We start from the raw sequence: 21,697 nt of genomic DNA on the forward strand, positions 1-21,697 counted from the left end.
ACACCTTGAAGTTATTTCAAGTGTTTCAAATCCAGAATACCACAACAAACCTAATATTGCATAAATCAAGTCACTACTTTTTTTGTTGGTTTCCTGGTGTGAATAAAAATTGTTAGCTCTATAGTGTCGTCTATTAAGTGTGCAATAGTATTTTGTCTAATGAGAAAATACCCTAATTAGATATCACTGAGACATGAGGTGAGCATATACTTTTGGGAAAATAGCGCTGCTGGACTTGCCCCAGTCCAGGTTGCCACACACCTTCAATCTGTGAAAAGCAGTATCTGATAAAGCAAAGCAAGCAGGATGGGGTGTGCCTTTATAGACACTTCTGGGAATGATCCTTTGGGTTTTAATAAAGTATACACATCTGGATAAGTGGACTTCAATTTAATGATGATGTCTGTACATAACTATTTTTTCAGCAGTTATGTCAGCATGGGAGGGTGTGTATTTTTTAAAGTCCTTTCTCATTTATGCATACAAGAACTTAGGCACGGTCCAGATGTGCGGGGGGTGAGAGGACCCACCTGAGACAGAGCAGGGAACAGAACAGGCACACCAACTGAAACACACTGCCGAGGGGAGCAGCGGGCGAGGCAGGAGAGGTTGCCGCGCCATGTGGGCCACTCCCTGGCAGGCAGGGGGAATCGAACTCGTGCCGCAGTGGCTGCGGAGAGCCTCATAGTCTGTGTCTCAGCCCATTGCGCCACCAGGGAGGCCCGGGAGGGTGTATATTCTTTTCCATGATAGAAAGTACTATGAACACTCAAGGTAGTGAACAAGGGTTAGCTAAGTGCCTGCAGTCTGCCAGGGACTGGGCTATACACACAGCATTTTTCAAATTTATTGTGGTCTTTTAAAAATGTAAAAAACTTACAACTACCATTGGTTGAATCTCAGTTGTAAGTAGAAAACAGGGAGTTTAGTTTTGATTATGCTATTGAACAGCTGCAGAGGAAACACATATGACTTGGCTTCTGGCTAAATTCTTCCCCAGGCTGTAAATCCATGTGTCTGCATTGAAGTAGCCAGTGCTCCCTGCCACCACACTCTGATCCTTTTGCTCCCCAAACTGGACATTACTGTCCACATGTTCCCACATGTGGGAACATTGCTGTGCTTTATTGCTTTGAATCATTGGTGTTTTTTAAGGTTTATTTTTATTTATTTATGCATTTGTATTTATTTATGCATACAAGAACTCTACCAATTTCTAAATCAAAGTTTGTTTTTCTTTTTGTTTAAAGATTTTATTTATTTTTGTGTAGAAGACCTGGGGTGCAGGTCAGAGGTGTGAGGTGATGAGAGGATTTAGCAGAGACAGAGTGGGGAGCAGAGCAGACAGATCTACTGAAATACACTGCTCAGGAGAACAGTGGTAATACAGGAGAGGTCTGCTGTGCCCTATGTGGGTTAGCTCCATGGCTGGGCATCTAACTTAGGCTGTATTATGGGCCATTGTGGTGATAGTGCTGAGACTTAAGCCCTAGTCTACCAGGGAGGTCCTCAAAGTTTGTTTTGATATTGGATAAGCATAATTATTTGTTGAGCTCATTTCATGTTATGGAATACTAATATAAATGTTTAAAAGTTATATTTGAAGGTGGACAAAAATATTTTCATTATGGATCTGATTGTGGGTATTGTCTCAGAGGCTTGTAAATGTTGTCTCTGAGACCTGTGGAATTGGCCATATTCTTTAGATGCAGACTTTACTATGTGAGGCCAATTGAAAAACTGGCATCTGCGATATAATGGAAGATGTAGTGATCATTTTATTTTACATTAGATAATTTAGAATATTGTAAGAGCTAATATTCAGAATCATCTGGAATCATTGGTGAGCTGAGTCTGTGTGGGTGACTGTGGCATTATTTTCTCTCTGAGTCCAGGATAATGTATGTGCTACTGCTTGGACATCCTCAGTGGCCACTTTGTTCTGGTGGGTTTAGAGTGAACCTCCTCTACTGTTTGTTCCCAATATTTGGTGTTGAGTTTTCACGGTTTCCATATTGTGGAAAATAAGCTAAAGTCATACATGTAACAACACTAAAAGTAGCCTTTCACTTGAGTCTGCAGGTAATTAATTTTATAGAACAACTTATAGGGTGCTTATTTATCATTAGTGTACATTGGAAAGATTGTGATATTTGCAGTGACAGGTGCCTGTTTTCCTTAAGTACTGGAAGAGAACAAGAAGAACCTTTACAGGGGCCTCCCCAGTGGCACAGTGGGTCGAGCGCCATGCTGTGAAGCTGTCCACAGCTTTCTGCAGTGTGGGTTTGATCCCCGGTCAGCCAGGGCCAACCCACATGGTGAAGCCGAACTCTCCTGCCTTGCCTGCTGCTCCCCTCAGCAGTGTCTTTGATCTGTCTGCCTGTTCTGCCTCCCGCTCTGTCTCTGGTGAATTCTCTCATCCTCCCGTGCCTCTGACTGTACCCCAGTTCTTGTATAAATAAATATTTTTTTAAAGATTTATTTATTTATTTATTTATTTATTTATTTATTTATTTATGCAAGATCCGAGGTACAGGCCAGATGTGTGGGAGGGTGAGAGGATTCACCAGAGACAGAGCAGGGAACAGAACAGTCAGACTGATGAAATACACTGCTGAGGGGAGCAGCGGGTAGACAGGAATGGTCTGCCGCGCCATGTGGGACCCTCACCGGCTGGCCAGGATCGAACCGGCGCTGCAGAGGCTGCGGACAGCTTCACAGCGTGGCACTCAGCTGCCTGTGCCACCAGGGGAGGCCCCTAAATAAATCTTTTTTTAAAAAAGAAGAATCTTCACGATTTTAAGATAGTTTTTGTTTCAAGAATTTTTATATGAACGAAGCAGGCTGAGGTCTGAGTATCCCTAACATACCAATGCTATGCTCATGTTCCGGGAAGACAGTCTTTTCTGTTAGCAGCGTATCTGGGTGTTTCTGCTGAAATGAATAAGTCTTATGTGATCTTATATGAACCACAGATAGTAATGAATATGTAGAAGGTACCTTAGTTAAGATTACAGGGAGATAATCAAGGGTTAAAACGAGTGGCCATCGTGTACAGTTCACTTAAATGTCTATGAATGAAACCTTGTGATTTTGTATCACTCATTAGGGATGAAGAAGGTTGTGGCTTACACCCCATGCTGCCAAAACTGCTACAGCCAATGTGCTCATGAACAAAAGGGCACTGAGAAGCCGGTGTCTTGTCTTATATGCCTTCCTGTGTAGAACTCAGAACCCCAAAGAAAACTGAGGTGAGTGAGTTGATGCTTGGTGAGCAGCAGACCAGGTCAGGTTGCCAAGGAGCAGCCCTTCAGCTGTGTTCCTCTTACACCTTGGAATCACAGAGCTGTAAGCATGAGGCAGCTTTGGAGCTGTAGCTGCCTAGCCCTTTTCCTATCAAAATAGCATCTCATAATCATATTATTTACTCTCTCAATGAAATCTTTTTGAAGTGTACTTGCCTACCATGCAGAAACTCTTTACCATGATAGGAAGGTGAGTGTGTACCTTGATTCTTCCATCTTCTCAGTAGATCAGGTGGGCACTGCTGACGCCTCTCCACTTCCTAGTCCTGCCAGTTGCTCTTCCTGCTGTTTCCTCAGGCTGTGTCCAGATTATGCTGACTAAACACGAGTTTTTTCTTTCATTAGGTGCGGCAGGCTGTGCTACCCGTGCTGTCTCTTGACAAGGTCTGGGCATTGGAGGAGACTCCCGAGAAGAGGGGAGTTCCTGCACTTCCCAGAAGACCTGAACTAGGGAGTCTCCATGGCAACGCCTGCTCATGCTGTCCTGTCTGTTCTTGGTTAATGCAGAAGTAAGTTAGTTATAAACTGGCTTGTAAAACCTAATTCGGACCTAGGCGATAACTGGTTTATTGTTCTTATGCTCGAATCATTACTAAAGAAAGTAAAAAATGCTAAAGGTATAGTCAGGGAAGAAATGTTTTGGCACTGAGAATTATGGAGAACAAGCTGCCCTGAACCAGCTGTGCTTGGAAACCGTAGCCTAACCCAGCGGGTATGTGTTTGCGGCAGCAGTACATTTCCTGGTGTATGCAAAGGGTCAGTAGTTTGCAGGCCGTGTGGAGGTTAGGTATTTATAGTGGAGAGTTAGACTTCCGTAGAACTAACATAGATTTGATGAGTTGCTTTAGGCCACTTTGAAGTAATTGATAAATTATCCAAGTTAATCGAGTGCTAAGGAGATAGGTTGATTTCAGTAATAGAATATAGACTAGGGCTTTCATGCCCACTCCAAAACTAGGAAAGTTTAGTAGAATGATTGTCACCAAATGTTGTGCTGCCTGAAATAATTGATCATGTTAGAAAATGAGCTGGACTAAGGAAAGTAAATGTCCCTGATGTTTTTTAAGGCAACCAAAGAAATGCCCTTTTGGTGTGAGACCAAGGGAGTCTCTGTACATTCATGAGAAAATATGTAATGATTGTCTTTGTTCTGCTTCGATGCTTATGTTGATGTAATCTCACCGCTTGCCTGACTGTACAAATAAAGACCCGCTGAGACCCTCAGCAGGAGATACTTGCACCAGAGAGAGTGTCTGTGTCTACCTCACTCCACTTCCCCTCAGCCCCCCAAGTTTTCGTCGACGCCGTCCTCTCCTTTCAGGGACTCCTGACATGACATTCAGCAGGAGCGGGTCTCCAGAAATTAGTCCCCATGTGTCTTCTCCTTCCTCACTTGCTTGGGATGCTACAAGGATACAGAAGTACCTTCCTCCAATCCGACATATTCTATCATCAAGACATTCTCAGTGGTGTCAGTAGCGACTGGAATAGGGAACAAACTGATAGTTGGAGACACAGGAAAAGTTTTATGTGTGTGTGGGGGTATGTATACATATAGTGCATCCACAGATAATTACCTGTGGTATTAAAATTTCATGATTAGAGAAAAAACCTCTTTTTATTTCTTTACCCTTTTATTTCCCTTCCTAAACTTTAAGATAGTTTAATTTCATTTTCATTTGCTAGTATACTGAGCTAATGTTCCTTTTTGAGAGTCTAAAGTATTTATTGCTTCTACATAATGGAACTTTTTGTGTCCTTGTGTAACAGGGTGGTCCCCAGGAAAGGGGGAGGTTCCCTGCCCCACCCAAGGGAGGGTGGAGCTGAGCAGGGAGAGGAGAAGCTGCAGAAGAGACTGAGGAAGGAAGCAGGATGGAGCCAGAAGGAGCCTGGAGGAGGCACATGGAGCCTAGAGACACGTGAAGAAACTGCGCTTGTCTTTTGGTCGTGGACGGGGTGACACAGACGTGGGTGAGACCCGTGGGGAGGTGACCATGGCAGCTTTTATCTTGATGTTGATTTTGCTCTTTTCCTTCCGGGCTTGTCTGGTTGTTTCTGACCCTTTTCTGTGGGTCCCCACTGGAAGATGCTTTAGACTGTGGCAGGCTTTGGGGCCTTGTTGTGGGCCGATCCCTTATGGATGGACTTTGACCCACGAGGGGACGGGTCACTTTGGGTGCTTCATTTAGAAACTAGACTCTTTGCCTTACCTGTGTTGTTTCCTAGTTTTATTAAAGTTCCTTCCCATTAAAGTCTCCTATGTTTTGTGTTGATGCCCTGTAACACTTGGTTCTAGTGCGAAGGTGGCATCAACATCTTGAAGCAGACGGATGGAGGGACGGAATGAAGTGTTGGCGGGGTGAGGTGAACTATGTGCTGTAATTCATCCCTGAGGAGAGGACACCTGCTCCACCCTTCTGCAGAGAACTGTGAGCTTACACTATTTCTGCTGCCTGTTCTAGTAATTGTCTATTTTTGGGAAACGACCTAAGGAAATGCTGGAAACACTGATACAATCTACGTATAAAACTGCTGACCAACACTGCGCGCCCCCCTGATGCCCTGCTCTATAGCAACAAGTGTCTGGAAACATCTGCATGAAAACCCTCGGGAACGGGTGAATAACCGCTGTATGTCCATCTGGTGACGGGCAGCAGTTCGAGGGGGGACCCGGACTGGGGGGCAGAGGAACGCTGGGGGTCCTGGGGGCCAAAGGCAGAGAAACGGCGGAGGCGCCCCCTGGCGGGGAGGCCGTGAGGCGGCGCCGCGGAGCGTGGGATGGCGGCGTCCGGGCGGGGACGGGCGTGGCGCGGGGAGGCGGAGCGGGCGGGGCGGGGCGGGGCGGGGCGGGGCGGGGACGGGCAGGGAAGGCGGCGCGGGGATGGGGCGGCAGGACGAGGGCGGAGCGGCCCGTGGTGAGCACGGGTCGGGGGGCGGGGGGCCGGCGAGCAGCGAAGCCGGGGACGAGGAGGCGCCAAGGCCGAGGCGCGGGGGGGACGCGGCGGCCGGGCCCGCGGGAAGGAGCCGGGGGCGCAGGAGGGCGCGGGGCGGGGCGCGGCCTGGGGCGGGCGGGGCGCTGCGCGGGGAGCAGGGGGGGCTGCGCCCAGGAGGGCGTGAGGGAGGCGCAGGCGCGAGTCTTTCACTCGCCTTTCAGGGGCGCCCGCGGCTCTGGGGACATTATTTTGGGGCAGACGCGGCCGCTGGCCCCGGGTCACTGAACCCTGGAATGCCGGCCCGGCGGGCGTGGCCACCGAGCGCCCAGGTGTGTCTGGGCTGCTCACCTGCCCGCCCCCCTGCCCACCTGCGCGCCCACCTGATGCCCAGCTGCCCGCCCAGCTGCCCACCACGACTGCGCGCCCCCCTGCCCGCCCCCCTGCCCGCTCACCTGCCCGCTCACCTGCCCGCTCACCTGCCCGCCCCGGCTGCGCGCGGCTCCCTCCGGCGTCCCTGGCGTCCCGGGCCGCGAGGAGGTCGGCGCTGCGGGGCGCGCCCCTCAGGACCCCGCGGGCCCCGCGCGTCGCGGGAGGACGAGGTGAGCCGGGGGGGGGGCGGGCGAGCGCGTCTCCCTGGGCGGCTGACGGGAGAGGCCCGGTCAGAGGACGGGGTGCTGGTGAGGAGAACTGGGGGGTCTTTGGGGTTCAGTTCTGAGCACGGAGTCACTAGGGGGTCAGTTTCATGCCTGAGGGACCCCCTGACGGCCGCGGGTCCCCCGAGTTGGCTCCGGCTCCTCGTGGCTCGAGGCCGCGCCTGGGGCTCCGGGCGCTGCTCCACCTGGGCCGCGCGGCTGCTACTGTGGGTGGTGGTGTCTTTGGGGCGGACTGGGGTTTTCTGGGGTGACCCCCTCCCCGCTCTGGGCCCAGCAGGCAGGAGGGAAGCCCCGGCCCGACCCCCAGTCTGAGCAGCCCGACCCGCCGCCCAGGCCTCGCCCCGCAGGGAGGCGGCTCCTCGACCCGCCCCGGAGGCCCCCGAGGAGGCTTAACCCGCGGCCTGGGCCCCTCGGGGCTCCTCGGAGGCGGAGGCTGCGCCCCGTCAGCGCCTCCAGGGAGGGGCTCGGGCCTGGGGCGGGGAGCAGACGCCCCTGTGGGGACAGCGTTCTTGTTATGCACCCCCCCCCCCCCAGGGCTTTCGCACCTGAGGTTCGTCCTCCGTGTGAAAGAATATTCTCAGGGGACCCTTCCCTGGTACTGTCTGTAATGCGCCCCCGACACTGACCGCAGTTCCAGCCTTTTATTCGTGACACCTGTCGCTACCTGAGACGATTCCCCCACCTCATCCCTTTCACCTCATTACCCTTCCCCGCCCTCTGAAGCTCAACCTCACTGTTTATTAGCAGGTGCGGCTTTTATTAGTAATTGGCTTTGTTGATTTGTTTGCTATGGAAGCTTCCAGTGTTTCTCTCGGTCATTCTGTCTGGCTTTACCACACGCGATTGCCTCAGACTCCGTCCATGTTGCTGTGAATGGGAACCTTTCATGGTTTTACGGCCGACTTGTGTTCTGTAGTGTGGATCGACCACATCTTGATCCAATGCTCTGTCAGTGAGCACTCAGGTTTTTTTTCTTTGCATGTAACTGTGGTACAGGCCAGAGGTGCAGGGGTGTGTGTGGGAGGATTCACCAGAGGTGCAGTGGGGAGCAGGGCAGGTGGATCTAACTGCAATCCACTGTTGAGGGGAGCAGCGGGGAGACAGGGTGGGTCTGCTGCGCCATGTGGGTCAGCTCCCTGGCCGGGGATGAAACTCAGGCCTTAGTCATGATAGCCCTGATAACCCCTAGGTCACCAGGAAGCCCTGGTTGTTGCCGTTTTTTAGTGATAATCTGGCTGTAAACGTGTGGAGGAGGTTGCCTGACATTCCCTGTGCCTTCCAGATCCCTTTCTCATGTTGATGTGTGTTGTAAATGTGTCAGATCCATGTGCAATTTTTTTCATAGTTATAAATTCTACATAATATTTACCACTAAATATATATTTTTAAGCCAGGCATGTTATGGTATTAACTACATTGACATCGTTGCACAAATATCCCACCATCCTGGTCTAGGATGTTTCATTCCCCCTGTTAAACAAAGCTCCCCATTCCTCTTCACCTCATCCCCTAGCAACCACATTCTACTGCTGTCTCTGAATTGGACTGCTCTGGACCCCTAATAGAAATGGAATTATACCCTGTTAGTCCATTTGTGTCTTACTTAACATAATGACTTTAAGGTTCCTACAGTTGTAGTATGTATCAGAATTTTTATTTTTTAAAAAATATTTTATAGAATTCTTACATCATTTTTCATTTTTACACAATGTATGCATTTTAATTTTGTTTATATTCCCCATACAATTTCACCCCCTTATTTTGACCCTAGTCCTTCCTCTCCCCGCCCCTCCCCCACCCCTGTAATGTGTCTCTGGTTTATAGATGCTTGTTGATGTTGATTTTTACTTTGTGTTAATTAGTCTTTTTCCTGGTCCCTTATTTAGGTTTTCTAAATTCCTGCTATGAGTGAGACCATCCGGTATTTTTCTTTTTATTTCTGACTTATTTCCCTGAGGATGATTCCTTCTAGCTCCATCCATGTTGCTGCAAACTGCATGTGTTTATCTTTTTGAGTGCTGAGTAATATTCCATCGTGTATATGGACCACATCTTCTTGATCCAGTCATCTCTTTATGGGCATTTGGGTTGTTTCCATAGCTTAGCTATTGTAAATAGTGCTGCTATAAACATAGGGATGCCGGTGCCCTTTGGAAGTAATGTTTCTGTGTCATTTGGGTAAATGCCTAGGAGTGGAATCGCTGGATCCTACGGAAGCTCTATCTTTAGTAGGTTGAGGAATCTCCACACAGCTCTCCATAGTGGTTGGACCAGTTTGCACTCCCACCAGCAATGCAGGAGATTTCCTTTTTCTCCACAACCTCACCAACACTTGTTGTTGCTGTTTTTTTTTATGTGCCGTTCTCACTGGTGTAAGATGGTATCTCATGGTAGTTTTTGTACCAAATGCAAATGAGATTTGCATTTCCCTGATTACAAGTGATGTTGAACATTTTTCATATGCCTGTTGGCCATTTGTATTTCTCTTCAGAGAAGTTTCTTTTTAGCTCTTCTGACCATTTTTTGACTGGATTATTTTTTGTTTGTTTGTTTTTATTGAGCCTCATCAACTCTTTGTGGATTTTTGTGATCAGTCCTTTATCATTAGTGTTGGGTGCAAAAATGTTCTCCCAGTTGGTGGGTGTCTCTTTGTTTTGGTTATTGTCTCTTTCATTGTGCAGAAGCTTTTTAATTTGATGTAGTCCCAGCTGTTGATCTTTACCTTCACTGTCACTGCTTTGGGTGATGTGTCTGTAAAGATGTCTTTGATGTGCATGTCACGTAGTGTTTTGCCTGTGTTTACTTCTATGTATTTTATGGTTTCAGGTCTTATGTCTCGTTCTTTATTCCATTTTGAGTTGGTTTTTGTGCATGGTGTGAGGTAATAGTCAAGCTTCATTCTTTTGCATGTAGTGACCCCGTTTTCCCAGCACCATTTATTGAACAAACTTTCTTTGCTCCAGTGCGTAGTCTTTGCTCCTTTGTCAAAGATTAGTTGACCATAAATCTGTGGATTTATTTCTGGATTTTCTATTCAATTCCATTGGTCTGTGTGTCTCTGCTTGTTCCAATACCATGCAGTTTTGGTGATTATGGCTTTGTAGTGTAGTTTGAAGACCGGGAGAGTGATGCCTCCATTCCCTTCTTTTTTTTCAGGAGAGCTTTGGCTATTTGGGGTTTTTGGTGATTCCATATGAGTTTCATCAATAATTATTCCATTTCTTTGAAGAATGTCATTGAAAACTTTATTGGACTAGCATTGAATCTGTATATTGCTTTTGGTAGGATGGCAGTTTTAGTAATGTTAATTCTTCCAATCCATGAGCAGGGGATGTCTTTCCATTTCTTTGTGTCTTCTTCTATTTCTTTTAACAGTGTTTCATAGTTTTCTTTGTATAGATCCTTTACCTCTTTTGTTAGATTTACTCCCAAGTTTTGATTTTTTTTTGTTTCAGTAATAAAAGGGATTTTCAGATTTATTGTTTGTGTATAGGAAGGCTACTGATTTTTGCATGTTGATTTTGTATCCTGCCACTTTACTAAACTGATTGATTAGTTGAATTAGTTTTCCTGTGGAGTTTTTGGGGTTCTCTATGTATATTATCATATCATCTGTGAATAGTGATAGTTTAACTTCTTTTCCTATTTGGATTCCTTGTATGTCTTTCTCTTGTCTTATTGCTCTGGCTGGGACTCCTAGTATTATATTGAAAAGCAGTGGTGAGAGTGGACATCCTTGTCTTGTTCCAGATCTTAATGGAAATGCTTTCAGCTTTTCGCCATTGAGAATGATACTGGCTCTGGGCTTGTCATATATGATGATGTTGAGGTATGTTCCTTGTATCCCAAGAATTTCAAGGGCTTTTATCATGAATGGGTGTTGTACTTTGTCGAAAGCTTTCTTGGCATCTATTGATATTATCATACGGTTTTTGTATTTCTTTTTGTTGATGTGTTGGATAATGTTGATTGATTTTCGGATGTTGAACCATCCTTGTGTCCCTGGAATAAATCCTACTTGGTCATGGTGTATTATCTTATGGATACATTTTTGGATTCTGATAGCTAAAATTTTATTGAGGATTTTTGCATCCGTGTTCATTAGAGTGATTGGCCTATAGTTTTCTTTTTTGTGTGTTGTCCTTGTTCGGTTTTGGTATTAGTGAAATGTTGGCTTCATAGAACGTGTTTGGTATTATCCCTTCCTTCTCAATGTTTTGAAAGAGTTTGTGAAAGATAGGCACTAATTTGTCTCTGAATGTTTGGTAGAATTCATTTGTAAATCCATCAGGTCCTGGGCATTTGTTTTTGGGGAGGTTTTTGATGACCCTTTCAATTTTGTTGCTTGTAATTGGTCTGTTGAGGTGTTCTGTTTCCTCTTTATCTAGCTTTGGGTGATTGTAGAGTTGTAGGAATTTGTCCATATCTTCTAGATTGTTGAACTTGTTTGCATATAACTGTTCATAGTAGTTTCTGATTATTCTTTTGATTTCTGCTGTGTCTGCTGTGATTTCTCCTCTCTCATTTGTGGTCCTATTTATTTGTGCTTTCTCCCATTTTTCCTTTGTGAGCCTGGCTAGGGGTTTGTCTATTTTATTTATTTTTTCAAAGAACCATCCTTTGGTTTCATTGGTCTTTTGGATTTTTTTCTTTTTTTTTTAGTTTCGACTTCTTTTATTTCTGCTTTGCTTTTTATTATTTCTTTTCTTCTACTGCCTTTTTTTTCTAGTTCTTTGAGCTTTGAGATTATGTTGTTTCTTTGAGTTCTTTCTTGTTTCTTGATGTGAGCCTCTATTGCTATTTATTTTCCTCTTATTACTGCTTTTGCTGCGTCCCATACATTTAGGAAATTGGTGTCCTTTTTGTCATTCAACTCCAAGTATTTTTAAATTTTTTCTTTGATGTCCTCATTAGTCCAGTGGTCTTCCAGTAATATGGGTTTCAATCTCCTTGAGGTAGGAGCGTTCCTTGCCTTCTTTTTATGGTTTAGTTCTAGTTTGGTGCCTTCACAGTCGGAGAAGATGGTTCGTATGATTTTCAATCTTGGTGTATCTGTCGATGTTTGTCTTGTGTCCCAGTATGTGGTTGATGCTGGAGAATGATCCCTGTGCGCTTGAGAAAAATGTGTACTCAGATTTTTTTGGGTTTAGTGTTCTGTAGTTGTCTGTTAAGCCTGTGAGCTCTAGATCCTTATTTATTTATTTATTTGGATTTATTTATTTATTTATTTAATAGAGGCATGTTTTATTTATTTATTTATTTGTTTGTTTTGTTTATACATGCCCTGGGTACAGTCAGAAGCACGGGAGGGTGAGAGAATTCACCAGAGCCAGAGCGGGGAGCAGAGCAGGCAGAAGGACCGAAGTACACTGCTGTGGGGAGCAGCGGGCGGCAGGAGAGGTCTGCGCGCCATGTGGGGCCCTCCTCCGGTGGCCAGGGAGCAGCCGGGGATTGAACCGGCGCCGCAGAGGCCGCGGGCAGCTTCGCAACCCAGCGCTCAACCGCTGCGCCACCGGGGAGGCCCTCTAGATCCTTATTTAGAGCTTTAGTGTCCTTACTTATTTTTTGTCTCGTTGATCTAGCCATTGTTGATAGTGGTGTGTTGAAGTCTCCTACTACATATGTGTTTTCTATGATGTCTGTTTTCAGAGATGATAATAGTTGTCTGATATATTTTGGTGCTCCTTCATTTGGTGAGTATATGTTAATGAGTGTTAGTTCTTCTTGAAGTATTGTCCCTTTGATCATAATGTAGTGACTGTTGGGGTCTCTTTACCTTTTTGAGTTTGAAATCTGTTTTATCTGACATAAGTATAGCTGTTCCTGCCTTCTTTTTTGGTGTATTTGCTTCTACGATGGCTTTCCATCCTTTAACTTTGAGTCTATTTTTATCTTTCGTAGAGTGTGTTTCCTGGAGACAGCAAAATGTTGGGTTTTGTTTCTTAATCCAGCCTGCGACTCTGTGTCTTTTTATCAGAGAGTTTAGTCCATTTACATTTAGAGTTACTATGGATATGTTAGCATCTGTATTTGCCATTGTGTTTGTCTTTCCTCTGATTTTATTTATTTATTCTTTTAATACCTTTTTTTTGCCTTCTTTCATTGTTATTCATCCCTATGTTGGTTCTGGCTTTAGGACTCCTTGTAGTATTTTTTGGAGTGGGGGTTTAGTCGTAATGAAATTCCAGAGTTTCTGTTTGTCTGGGAAGGTCCTTATTCTTTCTTCACAGAGGAAGGAAAGCTTTGCAGGATAGAGTATTCTTGGTTGGCATTTGTTGTCTTGGAGACCGTTGACTATGTCCCTCCACTCTCTCTCCTTGCCCGTGGTGTTTCTTCGGAGAAGTCTGATGTCAGTCTGATTGGTTTTCCTTTGTATGTTATCTGTGTCTTCCCTCTTGTCAGCTTCATTATTTTTTCCTTGTCTTGGATTCTAGGGAGCTTTACTATTATGTGTCTTGCTGTATTTTTCCTTTCATCATGGAAGTTTGGTGTTCTTCTTGCTGCCTGTATGTCTATTTTCAGCTCCTTCTTCACATTTGGGAAGTTCTCTTCAATTATTTCCTAGAATATTTTCTCTGACCCTAGGTCTCTCTCCTCTCCTTCTGGGATTCCTGTAACTCTTCTATTTCCTTTCCTCATGGAGTCAGTTCCCAAAGTCTCTCTTCATTCTTTTTCTTTCGTACTTCTCTTTCCTTTTCTGTTTTGGTTCTTTTTATTTCTTTGTCTTCCACAGTGCTTATTCATTCTTTCCTTTCATCTACTCTGTTATCACTGCTTTTCCCAGCGTTCTGTAGCTCCTCCGTTAATCCTTTGATCGCCTGCATTTCCTTCACTTCCCTGTTTAGGGACTCAATTTCATTCTTCTGAGTGTTGTTTTCATTAATGAGTTCTGTCAGTTTTTTTTATCATGGCAATTTTAAATTCTCTTTCTGGAAGGCTCAGAAGTTCTTCCAAGTCACTGTTGTTGCAATCTGGTGGGTGGTTTTCTTTTTGTGGTGTCTTTTTCCTGAGGAGTGGCTAGGTTGCATGTAGTTTTTCTTCTCCCTGCTGCCTGTTTTCTAATTTGCCCTATGCGTTGGGACACTGTGTCACTGGTACTGGCCAGCATACATACATACACACACACACACACACACACAACACAACTCCTGGCCTGAGGAACAAAAGATCGCCAAGCCAATCAGTATGCAGTGATTGGCTCATGCTCAGGGTTGCTGAAATGCCCAATCTACCAATGCCCCACCCGTAGTGTCTACTGGGCTGCAACTGTAATGTGAATATCAAGTCCTTCGAAAGGACTGGTGTTTTGATAGGAAGGACTTCTTGTCAAATGGAGTGATTTGATCTTACAGAATTAAAGTAAGTCGTGGGTTTACTCTCCGTCTACATTTTGGCTGTTGTGAACAGTGGTGCTACGAACATTCCTGTACAGGCTTTGGCTTTAACACCCACTTCCAGTTATTTGGGCTATATATCTAGGAGTGGAAATGTTCAACCATACAGTTACTCTGTCTTTAGTGGAAAATGTCCAGCTATGTCATGAGATTGCCAAGCTTTTGATTTCCTAAAACATATTTGATTTCCTCAAGCATACATAAAATAACAATATCTGGGGGCCTCCCCTGGTGGCACAGCGGTTGAGCGCTGGGCTGCGAGGCTGCCCGCAGCTTCTGCAGCGCCGGTTCGTTCCCCAGCCGCTGGCGAGGGTCCCACAAAAAAACAAAACAAAACAATATCTGTTATTTTACAATTATTGGCAATGGGATGTATGTGAAGGGGCATGACACTGTTTATGTACTGAAGGGTTCGTGCACTGCCACTTTGCTTTGAAGTGACATTTGACATTGGGAAGTATGAGCCTCTGACATTTTTTTTTTTAAACTATTTTCTTGGCTGTTTGTGGGCCCTTGAAAATCCATATATTAAAGTTAGGATCATCTTGCACATGTTCCCTTCAAAGCCCTTTGTGCATTTTCATAGGAATCCCGTTCAATCTGCACGTGCCATGATGATTGTCATCTAAACAGTATCGATTCTTTCAGTTCACAACTGTGGGTGGTTTTCCCATTTATTGAGGGTTTCTTTCATCAGTGTTTTCTAATTTTCAGTGTACAAGTATGCCACTGGAGGCATAAATGGCTTCTTACATATTAATGTAGACATTGTGTCAAATGTATGTAATGTTTTCAAAAATTATTTTCCCTTTTTTACTAGTAGTGTATATACATGAAGTAAATGGTGGGTTATATTTAGAAAATTAGTTTACAGTTTTAATATTTTTCGTTATATATAAAATGATGTCAGCTGCTGTTTGTGAATAGACAGAGTTTTATGTTCTCCTTTCATACACTGGATGCCTTTTATTTCTTTCTTCATTGCTCTGGAAAGAATTTCCAGTAAAATTTGGAATGACAGTGGTGAGAATCAGTATCTTGGCCTCATTCTTTACACCTGGAGTAAAGCGCCCAGGTTTCAAAAGTGAACATGATGCTCATAAATTTTTTTTAATAATACTCTATATTCTATTGATAAACTTTCCTTTATTCCTGCTTTTTGAGTGATTGTATCATGGAAGGGTACTGGATTTTTCAGAGTTTTCTGAATCATTTGACATGATCCATGTTTGTTCCTCATACAATCCGTGGGTTTGTTGCATGTCTTGGTTTTAATATGTTAACAACTGGACTTTCTGGGATAGACACTCGTTTGTAGTGTATCCACCTTTTGATGGGCTGTTGGTTTCCTGTTGTTATTTTGTGGGGGATTCCTAGGCCTGAAAGGTCCAGGTCTTTAGTTTTCTGTTCTTGTGATGATTTTTTATGATTCGACTGATTATAGTTGGGTGTTACTGGTTTAGAAAAATAGGGTCAAATTCTTTGGTTAGGAATTCAGGTAATAATTTGAGTAAGGGTGAGGGTTGTTGTGCATGATGCTTAGGCTTTATGAGAACTAAGATGATAGTCATGATCTAGGGTTATGGTGAGAGCATATGTTCTGTTTCTGATTTGCATTGCTTTGCGAGCATGGATTTGGGGCCTGGTATGAGGTGAGCATGAATGAGTGCGTGGTTGTGTCTTTAAATTTTTTTGTTTTTCCAACTAATCCATCTGCTGTTCATCGGATGGCTTTTCAGCTGGAGAGCTAGGGAGAAATTTCCCATCCTCCCTCCAACAGTGGTTGATGGTTCATTCGTTCCTGTTGCTGAATTTTATTCATGCATGTTTGAATGACCAAATATTTTTTCCTGTACTATTCTAAGATCTTAGATGAGATCCTCTATCATACAAGACAGATTACAGGAGAAAAGCAAACTTAACTTTAATAACATTTGTATTTCTCATATACATGAGGGATAGCAGGGGAAACCTAATAACTCCATAGAAGGGCCCAAGCGATCAGCCTCAGTGCTATCCTCAGGTAAAAACAAAACAGGAAAATGTCAGGAGAGGGGGAGAGCCATGGAAGGTGATCAGGCAAAGAAAAATCAGCCAGGGAGTCATTGTTCTTTAGATGAATGCCCAGCGCTTACCATGGATGAGGTTGGTGGCTTGGTTTGAATGTGTTATTCTTCTGTTCCTGGTAGAGAGCAGACAACCTCAGGACTGGTGATTTCCCTTATGAGTGTGCAACTCTCACAGAGGGGCAACTTCTTGTTTTTGAGAGATTGTCCCAATCTGCTGTTTTTTAAAAATAGACCCCAAATAATCCTGACACCAATGAGACAGTCTCTGCATTCATATTATGGTTGTCAAGTGGTCTTATGCCAAAGAGGCTTCTGTGGGGTCACGTTCTGCTCCCTTTCCCTGAAGGAATGACAGTTTGCTTTGGCACTCTTCATTAAAGGACATCTTGATTTTAGAAAGGATTTTAGCCATTATGAATAGAGCATCTGCACATAATAACGTGCTAGATTTTGTTTGAACATAGTTTTTCAAGGTGGTTGTCTAAATACTGGAGGCCTGAGTGTTGAATCTGAAGGTGAGATTTTTTTTTTGTCTTTGGGAAACACTGCCCAACTGTCCTCCAAAGCATCTGCCCATGCATTCCACCGGCAATGAAGGGGTCGTCCTGCTGTTCTCACCCGCCAGCAGTGTGTCAACTGATGTTGGGAGCTTAACAGTTCTCTGTAGTGATGTTTCCTTGTTTCAATTAACAACCCCCTAGTTATACATGACAATGAATATATTTTGTGCGCCCATTTATTTGTATATTTTTGGTGAGATGTCTGTTCAGATTTGTGGTTTGCAAATTTGCTCCACTTTTCTTCTTGGCTTGTGGTTCTCTGAACATGTCCTTTCACAAAAAATATTCACAGAAAATATTTGATATTCTGAAGTCCACACTATTCATTTATTCTGTTTTCTGCTATGATTAATAATTATGGTTGACCATTTTTATTTGCTTATGTATAATTTTGGTGATACTTGGTGTAAGTTGTAAACTTGTGTTCACATTCATTTCATTCCCACTGTTTCACAATTCGTCACTCCATCATTCTTATTGGATGTATCAAGTTGCTTCCCTTTTTGTTTGAATTTCCATCCTTTAATGACACTGAAGTAGAAAGTCTGGGGTGGGGACTGTGAATGCTGTGCAGACTACTGTACCCACCCCCCACGGAGCACCCGGAGCCACTTAGATCCCTGCCGTGCATGGTCGTCTGCCAGGGGCCCTGGCTGTGCCCACACAGAGGAGCTGGTTTCCTGAGGCCTCGGCAGAGGCACCGCAGCACTTTGGTGTTGGGACTACACTGGACTCCGTGAAAAGAGGTAAGGCGCAGTAAACACTTCGCTGTTGAGACTACATTGGATCCTGTGGAAAAAAGGTAAGGAGCAGTGAGGAAAGGTGAGGGGAGGTAAGTACAGAGGTAAAGAGGAGGAAGAGGGGAAGGAAAAGTGAACCTAGTGACACACACACAGTCAGTCTTCATCAGTGACCTCGCTCCCACACACAGTTGTTTTGTTCCCATCTCACCTGGTCTCATCAGATACACATTCACACACACATAACTTCTCACACGCTGACACACAAGTATTTATTTCTCACCTTGTCGTGCCCACATGTGTCAATATATCCTGACTTTTTCTCACTGACTCGTTCACACACACTTGCCATTACTTGATTTCTCACCCTCCTGCTCTTGGTCCACCCACACGCACTCAGTCACCTCATTCTGTGTCACCTTCCACACACACAGTTATGTTCCTCATCTGTGAACACATACCCCATCCATTACTTCATTCCTTACCTACTCACACATATAGACAGTTTCTCATTGCTCACCTTGTCTCTCACACATACACATGGTCACTTTTTTCTCACCTATTTTTACACACATAAACATAATCACCATTACTCACCCAACAATCACACACAGTCACAGGCACATGCACACGCAAAATCACTTCATCCCTTACCTTTGAAGTTAAGCACAATAACACACAGTAACCTCATTTGTTACCTCATCTCACCACAAACACACATTCAGAATCACTCCTCACCTAGTCACACAATCAATTTCTTGATTTTTTGCCTAGCCGCAGGATGTTTTATTCCTCACTTACCACATGCACACATCCAGTATGTTTGTTCATTCCTCACACAGAGACACACAGTTCCTTCATTCCTCACTTAGTATTCACATAGACATACACACACTTACACAGGTGCTTCATCCCCAAGGGGTCACACGCATATGTGGGTACTATGTTTGCTACCTAGCGTCACATGAACACACAGTCAGTTTCTTTTTTCCTTACTTGTTCTCACAAACACACATAATTTATTTCTTACCTAGTCTTTCACAGTTACTTCTTTCTTTAGGGAGTTACACACATATGCTTCACAATTACTGCAAGTCATCAGAACCACATGTACACAAATACAGTCCTTTGCTTTTTATTGATTTTATTATGCATGCAAGAGCTGGGATGTAGGCCAGAGGTATGGGAGGGGTGAGAGGATTCATCAGAGAACAGAGTAGGGAGCAGAACAGGTGGATTGCACCGTCCTTCACGTCTTTCCTCACTTTGTTCGATCAATTCACCCACGAGAAATTATTTTCCTCCTCCCTAGTAAAATGCTACAGTTCTATCAGTTTTCACCAGTCCCAAGTACATTTGCTCGATTCCTCATGTGAGACTGTCACACATGCGTTTATAGTTACTTCTTCCCTCATCTGCTCTTTGACAGACACAACTTCTTCACTAGTCCACAGTCACACAATGAATCTCATTCCCTGCAAGTCACACATACACACGGATAGCTTCATTGCTTACTGAATTCACTTCTACACCCCATTAATTCATTTTGACCTAGCCTGTCTGTCTGTCTCCTGCAGGATTACTTCATCACCCAGCAATACACAGATATACTCACAATTAGCTCCCTACAGTCCTCCCTGGTGGCACAGGCAGTTGAGCACAGTGCTGTAAAGCCATCTGCCACCTCTGCAGGTTCAATCCTAGCTCTCCAGGGATACCCACATGGCGTGGTAGACCTCTCCTGTCTCCCCGCTGCTCCCCTCAACAGTGTGTTTCATCAGTCTGCCTGTTCTGTTCCCTGCTCTGTCTCTGGCGAATCCTCTCACCCTCCCGCACATCTGGCCTGTACCCCGGTTCTTGTCTGCATAAATACACAAACCTTTAAAAAATTATCTCCTTACATAGTTTCTCCAACACACACATTCTCTTTTTAAAAATTTTTACATCATTGTTCATTTTTTTTTTTTAAGATTTATTTTTATTTATTTATACAAGCACTGGGTACAGTCAGAAGCGCGGGAGGGTGAGAGGATTCCCCAGAGCCAGAGCGGGGAGCAGAGCAGGCAGAAGGACCGAAGGACACTGCTGAGGGGAGCAGCGGGCGGCAGGAGAGGTCTGCGCACCATGTGGGACCCTCCTCTGGTGGCCGGGGAGCAGCCGGGGATCGAACCGGCACTGCAGAGTCTGCGGGCAGCTTTGCAACCCAGCGCTCAACCGCTGCGCCACCAGGGAGGCCCTCATTGTTCATTTTTAAACAATATTTGCTTCTCCCACCTCCTCAGGTGTGTTCCCCATAGAATTTCCTTCCCCAGTGCACCCGTGAACCTTCACCTCACTCCCCTGTGCTCCTCCCTCCCTCCCTCTGATCTCCTCCCTCCTCCTTCCCTGCAGTAGTCTCTGATTTATAATTGTCTGTTTTTGCTTTGTTGTGTTTTGTACTCTTATTTTTTGACACTGATGTCATATTCGTTCCCCTATATTCCTTCTATGAGTGAAACCATCCACTATTTTCCTTTGTTCTCCTGGCTTATTTCACTGAGCATAATTCCTTCCAGCTCCATCCACATTGCTGCAAATTGCATGAGTTTATCTTTTTTGATTGCTGAGTAATATTCCATGGTGTGCATGTATCACATCTTCCTGATCCAGTCATCTATTTTTGGGCATTTGGGTTGTTTCCAGGTTTTGCCTATTGTAAACAGTGCTGCAGTAAACATAGTGGTGCAGGTGTTCTTTTGGATCAATGTTTTTGTGTCCCTTGGGTAGATCCCTAGGAGTGGAACTGCCGGGTCATATGGTAGCTCCATTTTCAGTAGACCAAAGAACCTCCAGGCAGCTTTCCACAGTGTGGATCAGTTTGCACTCCCACCAGCAGTGCAGGAGAGTTCCTTTATCACCACATCTTCACCAACATTTGTTGTTGCTAGTTTTTTTTTGATATGTGTTGTTCTTACTGGCATTGGGTGGTATCTCAGTGTGGTTTTGATCTGCATTTCCCTGATTATCAGGGATGTTGGACAGTTTTTCATATGCCAGTTGGCCGTTTGCATTTCCTCTTTGGAGAAATGTTTCTAATTTCTTCTGCCCATTTCGTGACTGGATTGTTTACTTTGTTTTTGTTGAGTCAGGTGAGTTCTTTGTATATGTTTGTGATCACTCTCTTATCAGTTATATGGAGTGCAAAACTTTTTTGCCAATCAGTGGGGTGTCTCTCTGTTTCAGTTAAAATCTCTTTGGATGTAAGGAGCTTTTCAGTTTGATGTGATCCCAGGTGTTTATCTTTTCCTTGACTTTCTTTGCTTTGGGAGATGCGTCTGTAAGGATGTTAATGAGCTGTATGTCAGGCAGTGTTTCACCTATATTTTCTTCTATGTATTTTATGGTTTCAGGCCTTATGTCTTGTTCTTTTTTCCATTTGGAGTTGATTTTTGCGCACAGTGAGAGGTAGTGGTCTAGTTTCCTTTTTTGCATGTGGAGATCCAGTTTTCCCAGCACCATTTATTGAACAAACTGTCCATGTTCCACTGCATATCCTTTGCACCTTTGTAAAGATCAGTTGTCCATATAAGTGTGGCTTTCTTTCTGGGCTCTCTATTTGGTTCCATCATCTGTGCAACAGAAACATTCTTCATTCTTCCTTAGTACAACCATGTGCAGTCTGATACTTCATTTCTTAAGTGTACACACAAAGAATTTACTTCAGTCCTTACCTCTCTCTCACATGTACATGTCAAATCAGTTCTTACCTAATCACAAACACACAATCAGTATTTTATAGATCACCTCTTTTTATATACAATACACTTCCTTCCTTATTCATGTAGGCTCACACACATGATTCCTAAATCACCTGGGTGCACAACACACAATCCATTAATTTTTCCCACCCTTGATCACAAGCAAAGCCCACGATCACTTAATGTTTCCTCACTTAATCTTGCAGACACATCAGCTCTGCATTCCACATCAAGGCACGCGCCTTCACAGACAGGTCTTCATTTCTAATCTACTTTCTCTGTCAAATGCATAGTTTCATAGTTACT

Source organism: Talpa europaea, assembly GCF_964194135.1.
Source record: "Talpa europaea genome assembly, chromosome: 2".
Classification (NCBI taxonomy): domain Eukaryota; kingdom Metazoa; phylum Chordata; class Mammalia; order Eulipotyphla; family Talpidae; genus Talpa; species Talpa europaea.